The following is an 8,977-nucleotide window of genomic DNA, read 5'->3' on the forward strand; positions in this document are numbered from 1 at the left end:
GTATTAGAACAAAACTAACAAACGAAGCTGGAGCAATAATAATCCAATAATTCTGTACTGAGTAATAAATTATATGGTTAATACGCGGTTTGTCTAAAATCATATTTCCCTCCCCTCTCTCTATTGCTCTTTCCCTCTCTCTTTCTCCTCTCCCTCCCTCTCTTTATACTATTATTATGATAATTATTGTCATAATCATTGTCTATTTTATCATCATTATATTGTTATCTCCTTTTCATTATTATCATCATTATCCTTTTCATGATTATTATATGAGTTTTAAAAAATGCAGAAAAATACCCGATTCATTGTTTATCTATTATCATTTTCATCATCCTCACTTTTCTATTATATTATTGTTCTAAGCGTTATTAATATTATTGTTACTTTTGCTCTTCTCACCATTGCTATCGTTATCATCACATTGTTGTTGTTGCTGTCATTTTTGTTCTTTTTATCACCATCTTTATTATAACTTTAACATGCTTCGCTTCTTTAGATATTTTAAGATTATGAAAAATCAAAATAAATAATTCATCCAAGAGAAAATAATGGTAATAATAAACTTTAAAAATCAATGGTACCGTCATTATCTTTATTATTACCGTAATTATTATTTTTATCATTATTATTATTTATATGATTATTATGATTTTTTTCATTATTGTCATCATAACTGTTTCTGTAATCATCAGAATTAGTTTTTTACAATTATTTTGTTAATCATTATCATTATCAATAATATTATAATCATTATCATTATCAATATTATTTTAATCATTATCATCATTAATATTAATACCACCGCTGTCATTATTATTAGCATCATTATCATTACTCATAGTAGTATTAGCATAATCCTTACTATAATTATAATCATTATTATTATCCTTATCAGTTTCATGATTACTATATTACGATTGTTTTAAAAAGTGCAGAAAAAACTGTTTAGCTGTTATCATCTCGATTATCCTCATTTCTCTGTTATTTTATTGTTCTGAACGATATTACTATTATCTATTATTATACTTTTACTACTATTATTATACTTTCGCTCTTAAGCTTCTTATCATTGTTATCATTATCATAATCGTTATGATTCATTATCATTACTTACTGTTGTCATTTTTGTTATTTCCAACTTTATTATAATTTGAATATGCTTCACTTCTATATGAAAAAGAATATGAAAAAATAAAATTTACAATCTATTTAAAACAGAATAATGATAATAATAAACTTTAAAAAATAAAATTACTTTCCCCTGTAACAAAGCGTGGTTTCGATCCACGGTCCTCCGGGTTATGAGCCCGGCACGCTTCCACTGCGCTACCTTGTTTAGTAATGATTTTAGGACAATGTATAATTATTCTTTGCATATCATAATTAGCCTTATCTCTGCCATCATTACCAATATCATCATCTTTATCATTCTTAGCATATAATCATGTCTGCCATTATTCCTACGACTGAAATCATTTTTTCTCTCATTTCTGTTTCATCATCTCGCTGTGCACTTGGTTCTCGTATCTATATAATCATTATTATTAAAATTATTACTATTGTTTAGGATATTTTTATTGTGAATCTCCATATCATTGTTAATACTATCACTGCCATTTTATATTTTTTATCAATGGTACCGTCATTATCTTTTTTAGTATCATAATTATTATTATTATCATTATCATTACTGTTGTCATATTCTAATTTCAGCCGCAGACCATATTAAAATCACTATTATCATTATTCTCATATCCATTAGCATGGGTATCCAGAAAGCAAGATGTCCTCAGGAAAAATGTTTATATTTGTATATGACATAAAGTTCACTTGAGGCTAAATATGTTTTAAGTACTTCAGTTCCTCCCCACACATATACGCACATCTATAGTATCCCTACTTGAATGAATTAATGGGTTCATAAACTAAGATAATATATATAGATACTCTGATTTTGTAATACAGGACACATATGCGAATTATTTCTACATTAATGCATATACTGTGAACAGAAGTACATTGACACAGAAAGAAAATAAACATTGCATAAATTACAAATAAAGTAAAGTGAGGTGGACTGCTAATTCCCTCAGAATGAACAAGATTTTTGTTATCAAGATATCAGATATGCAGCCTATGAATATATTGGGAGTCGATTCTTAGACAAAAGATATTCACCCTCCAAGGGACCACCAAGCTAGTACTTAAAACAAATAAACACGTATTTTCCTCCATCACGACAAACTCTTATAATAAAATTAGTGCTGTATTTAAACCACATCCCTTCGTTGTTCCTGTTGCAATCTGTTCACCATGAATTCCACACACACATACATATAAATAAATAAATATATATATATATATATATATATATATATATATATATATATATATATATATATATATATATATATATATATATATATATATATATATATATATATATATATATATATATATATATATATATATATATATATATATATATATATGGATAAAATTAAGCTGAACATTAAGTTGATTATGCTCGGTCTTATTCTCGGTCACACACACACACACACACACACACACACACACACACACACACACACACACACACACACACACACACATGTACACCATTAGTCACAGAGCAAAAAAAAAAAAAACCTCGCAAAGTCATCGATATTATAGTCTTAGTCATTTTTAATTTCGTTACTAACATCTTGAATATATTCCGCTGAAATTAAATTCGTGGTTAACAGTATCATCATTACCGTAATTATCAATGTCATTATTATTATTATTATCATTACTGTAATTGTTGTTTTCTTCATTATCGTTATCTCTATTATCATTACCATTATCAATATCATTCTTATTATTGTCATTATTTGTTATCACTTAATCGTTATTACTACTATTATCATTATTATCATCATTTTTTGTAATTATCATTAGTGTTTTATAATTATTTTGATTCTTATTATCAATACTATTATAATCATCCTTAGCATCAGTTTTCATCATAATTACTATTACTACCATCGCTGTCATTATTTTTATCATTATTATCATTACTCATAATAGTATTAAAATTATCCTTACTATCATTATAATCATTATTGTCATTATCATCTATTTCAGTTTCATTATTTGCGTTATCTCATTTTCATTATAATTATCATTATCATTTTCATGATTATATTATGTTTTAAAGAATGCAGAAAAGCACACGATTCAGTTTATCTATTATCATCTTGATTATCCTCGATTTTATTGTTCTAAGCGATATTACTATTATCGTTACTCTTGTTCTCAAGCTTCTCATTGTTATCGTTATTGTTACCATTATCATCACATTGTTGTTGCTGCTGCTATTTTTGTTGTTCTGTTGTACTAATGATGACAGAGATAAGGTTAATCATTATATGCTAAGAATAAGGACACATAATTCTAATTATAATACTAATCAAGGTAACGCAGTGGAAGTGTGCTGGCTTCATAACCTGGAGGACCGTGGATCTAAACCACGTTCTGTTACAAAAAGTTTATTATTATCATTATTTTGTTTTAGTTTTACATATCCTTGAATATTTTAAAGATGTGAAGAGTGTTACGGTTATAAAAAAGATGGTGATAAGAGCAACAAAATATGATGGCAACATTAAGCAACTTTATGGAATTTCAGGAGGTCGTGTGAAGAGGATCTTTAAAGCGAGACACTGATGACACCGAAAGGCAGCGCTTTTAGGGGCATTCTCTCTACCTTTTTTTCGTGGGCTAAAATTTCCTCTTTGTATATTGGGTTACGAGTGAGTGAAGTAGAGAGAGAGATAGAATGAGAATGAATAAGCGAATGTGTTGAGAGTTTGAGAGAGAGAGAATGAGGGAGTGTTTGAGAGAATATCAGAAAGAGAGAGAAGCGAGATTCTAAGTTGCATAAACATTCAGTGTACAATTGTGATAAAGTATTTATATAGGGAGGGAGAGAAAGAAAGAAATATCGCTGCCTACTCTTTAACCGAAAATGACGTTATATGTTCCATACAACAAAGAGGGTAATACACGTATTATAATAAATCAAGTAAATTTCACACTAGAATTAAAAGTGTAGACCTGTGTTCCGCCATTACGGCAGATGTTACGATTGCGACCAACGCCATCAACGGTTTTAGGGCAATTTTCGCTACGCTATAATTGTATAAGGGAAGGAGAGAGAGAGAGAGTGGAAGAGAGAGAGAAAGAGAAAGAGAGAGAGAGAGAGAGAGAGAGAGAGAGAGAGAGAGAGAGAGAGAGAGAGAGAGAGAGAGAGAGAGAGAGAGGGACAGGAAGAGGAAGAGAGAGAAAGGGAGGGAGAGGAAGAGAGAGAGAGGGAGGGAGGGAGGGAGAGGAAGAGAGAGAGAGAGAGAGAGGGAAGGAGGGAGAGGAAGAGAGAGAGAGAATAGAGTTAGATAGATTGCGAAAAAGAGAGACAGAGAGGAGGGAGACAGTAATAACCTACTATATATATGTATATGACAGGTATACTTCTTTGATCAACATATTCACTGATAGATAGATGAATAGATAGATACAATATATGTGTATATATAGAGATAGAGACATATCGAATGAGAGAGAACAGTTATATAAGAGATATATAATAAATGACAAATTGTTCAACCTCTATTTACCTAAGATTACCAAGCGTATCGTAATTCATGATTAAGTAGCAAAGTTCACACAGTTGGCATTAAACTTCGAACTTTGTTATTCATAAAGACCTTTAAAGAATTTTACAGCAGAAACATAACGATGAAATAAATCAATCAACACAAATAAAATGGAAAATGGGCCTACGTGTGATTCCACACTTGGCATGGAACAGTCTCGAACGTGGGTCTTGGAAATTCCAATCCACACCGTTAACCATTCCTCCATCACGACGAACTCTTTCTATAGTAAAATTAGTGAGGAACTTATACTAAGCAATTGCTGTTTCAGCATTATTTGTATCATGATAGATTTCGACATAATTTGACGAATTCTAAGCAAAACTAACAATCAAATTCACTCATACTTCCCCCCCCCCCCATTTTTTAATTGACAAGACTGAGGAGTCGTTGCGAAGAGATACTTATTTGAATTACAGGATATAGCAATGATTTTGTAAGGATCTTTAAAAGGACAACACGATCAACGCTTGAGGGCGATTTTTTTTTTTTTTTCTTGGGCTAAAATTTCCTCTTTGTATATTGGCTTACCAGTGAGTGACAGACAGACAAATAAAGAGAGAGAGAGAGAGAGAGAGAGAGAGAGAGAGAGAGAGAGAGAGAGAGAGAGAGACAGAGTCTCTCTCTCTTTCTCTCTCTTTATTGGGCTAGAATCTCTTCTTTGTACAATTTTCATTTTTATTCGAAAAGAGAGAATTGGAAAACACTATTAGTAATTCAAAGATGACATAATACTATATCCATTGTATTGTATGTATATATTTGTATATATGCATATACCTGTATATATATATATATATATATATATATATATATATATATATATATATATATATATATATATATATATATATATATATATATATATATGTATATGTATATGTATACATACAAATATATATACATACACGTGTGTGTGTGAGTGTGTACAATACTGTAAAGAGTAAAATAGATACGTAGAGCGGAGCGTTGAGGTAAAAGAGTGTGGCTTGTACAGCAATCGATATGCATAATATATGTGTTTACTCTAAGTATTGAATGAATATGTAACTCACTCGCTCCCCCACTCACTCACTTATTCTCTCTTTCTCCCTTCCTCTCTCTTTCTCAACTCACTTATTACTCACTCACTTGTTCATTCTCTCTCTCTCTCAAATCACGGCACGGAGACGGAACTAACAGAACACGGAACTGCATGTGTGAATGCTTCGAAGTAACATTTTCTTTCACTGATACTGTCGGACTGAGCGGACGCAGCACTGATGCGCCACTGATATGTGTGAATGGGCCTTAGTGCTCAAGTGATAAACCTGCAAATTAATTTTGAAACTGTAGATAGCATATATTTATCTATCTATCTATCTATCTATATGCTATACATATATATATATATATATATAATATATATATATATATATATATAATATACATATACATATAATATACATATAATATATATATATATATATATATATATATATATATATATATATATATATATATATATATATATATATATATAATATACATATAATATACATACAATATACATATAATATATATATATATATATATATATATATATATATATATATATATATATATATATATATATATATATATATATATTTATATATATATATATATATATAATATATGATATATATATATATATAATATATATATATATATGTATATATATATATATATATATATATGTATGTATGTATGTATATATGTACATATATATAAATATGTAAAATATGTAAATATTGATATCAGATTTACTCCAACGTGCCAGTGAATATGCAAAAATATATTTTCTCCGCTTTGTGGTTTCTGTTCTAAACACGAATAAAGTTTAGTTTCTCAGATGTGCTAAAACGAAACCCTATTTCACTGGCACAATAAAGCATTTCTCTCTCTCTCTCTCTCTCTCTCTCTCTCTCTCTCTCTCTCTCTCTCTCTCTCTCTCTCTCTCTCTCTCTCTCTCTCTCTCTCTCTCTCTCTCTCTCTCACACACACACACACACACACACACACACACACATTGGCGTCAGATATGGCTTCTTTGGTAAGTCCCATAACTTTGTGGTACTGAGAATTTGCCAAATTATATACATAATACGCAACAAATGATAAAGTAACAAAGGCTTAGTTTAAATACATCTCTAATTTCATATCACGAAAAGATCGTCGTGATGGAGGATTTTCCAAGACCTACGTTCGAGACTGTTCCATGCCAACTGTGGAATCGCACGCAGGCCCCGACATTTAAGCTGTGTGAACTTTGCTTCTTAATCATCTATTATAATACGCTTGGTAAGTTCAAGTAAATAATGTATCGAATAAGTTGCACAGAAGAGGCTGAACAATTCATCATTTATCATATGTCATATATATATACAAACGTTCTCTATCGATTTCTCTCTCTGTCTCTGTCTCTGTCTCTCTCTCTCTCTCTCTCTCTCTCTCTCTCTCTCTCTCTCTCTATATATATATATATATATATATATATATATATATATATATATATATATATATATATATATATATATATACTTATTTATTTATTTATTTATTCATTTATTTATTTATCTATCTATCAGGGGATATGTTTATCAAGGAAGCTTGCCTTTCCTATATGCATATATATAATAACTTTAATTCCTTCATTCTCTCTATCATTGCCTTTTCCTATAAATTCTAACATTCAGAATATCTATAAAAAAAAATAAAAAGAAAAAAATCCTAACCTGTGTGAAACCACTTAATTTTTTTTTTTTATTGAGCTCCATTGCACACACAAAAAAATATTCAAATATAACAAATACACTTTACTTTAGAAAGTTTCATTAATAACAAGGATTTTCATATCGTTCCAATTCGTTTGAAATAATGAGGTAATGAAAAAGGTGATCGTCAGGGACCCTAGAATGCCAGATTAATTATGGTGAGTATTTTACAAATTTAAGTAATTTATCGTCCATTCATGTGTTGTCTGTCCCTGTCTTTTTGATTCTCTCTCCGTCTCTGTCTGTCTGTCTGTCTCTCTCTCACGTATCAATGATTATGATATTGGTAAGAAATTTGGAGCTATGACAATGAATGTAATGGTATCATTACGTCTCTCTCGATATGAATGTGTATGTGCACACACACACACACACACACACGCACATAAATATATATATATATATATATATATATATATATATATATATATATATATATATATATATGTGTGTGTGTGTGTGTGTGTGTGTGTGTGTGTGTGTGTGTGTGTGTGTGTGTGTGTGTGTGCACATACACATTCATATCGAGAGAGACGTAATGATACAATTACATACACACACACACACACACACACACACACACACACACACACACACACACACACACATATATATATATATATATATATATATATATATATATATATATATATATATATGTATATATATATATATATATATATATATATATATATATATATATATATATATTATATACACACACAACGTAGACAGACAGATATTTAAAGATAGAATTGTGAACCGTTGTTCCTAACAAATATAAGCACTATAATTCACATACCTCCCCCCCCCCCCACAAGTATATTAATACTTATTTTTGAAAACTACGTAAGCCACTTGCTCTTTCATTTCCTTCAAATAAGCGATAACAAAACAAGCAGTTATAGTCATTGTTGGCTTTGTAGTGGGACATTTTATTGCGATTTCTTAGAAATCCTTGTTTCTCAAAATGGTAATACCTATGGAGGTAATGCGGTATTTCCCCCTTCTTTTAATACAAGTGTAAATTATAGCAGAATATTTATGGAAACAAAAATGTTTCATGCCTTAAACATCTGTGTACGGCAGTTCAACCATTTAAGTTTTTATAAAACGGCTGAGACCTTTGAAATGGTTCTTGTTGCTGCATCGTCTATTAGTGGGTATTCGAACTAATGATTCTTTTTTCTCGCCAGAACCACACACTATTTCAGTAAACAGAAAGCATGCTACATTATATTATACATGACCTATACGCAGAATTATAGTAAATATATAGAGATGATTTACCGTTGTGTGTGTGTGCAGCGCCTATAACGAAGTCAATACCTGATAATGAGTTACGAAACATTAAGTGTAACCCGTTTCGATTATTATGAATGCCTTTTATCTTGTGCTAAAATCTGATCATAGTTTTCGCTATTATTATTCCGCGAGTGGAGTCGACCGAGGAAATACGTGTTTATTTGTTTCAACTACTAGCTT

General features: G+C 30.0%; 1 non-coding gene across 1 annotated transcript; it reads right to left on the minus strand.

Annotated features, from left to right (window-relative positions):
• Positions 1–1,267: 1,267 nt before the first annotated feature.
• Positions 1,268–1,339, minus strand: TRNAM-CAU (transfer RNA methionine (anticodon CAU)). Its single transcript has one exon. It is a non-coding gene; the product is annotated as a tRNA-Met (tRNA).
• Positions 1,340–8,977: the final 7,638 nt, after the last annotated feature.

The sequence above is a fragment of the Penaeus vannamei genome, chromosome 3 (assembly GCF_042767895.1).
Source record: "Penaeus vannamei isolate JL-2024 chromosome 3, ASM4276789v1, whole genome shotgun sequence".
NCBI lineage: Eukaryota > Metazoa > Arthropoda > Malacostraca > Decapoda > Penaeidae > Penaeus > Penaeus vannamei.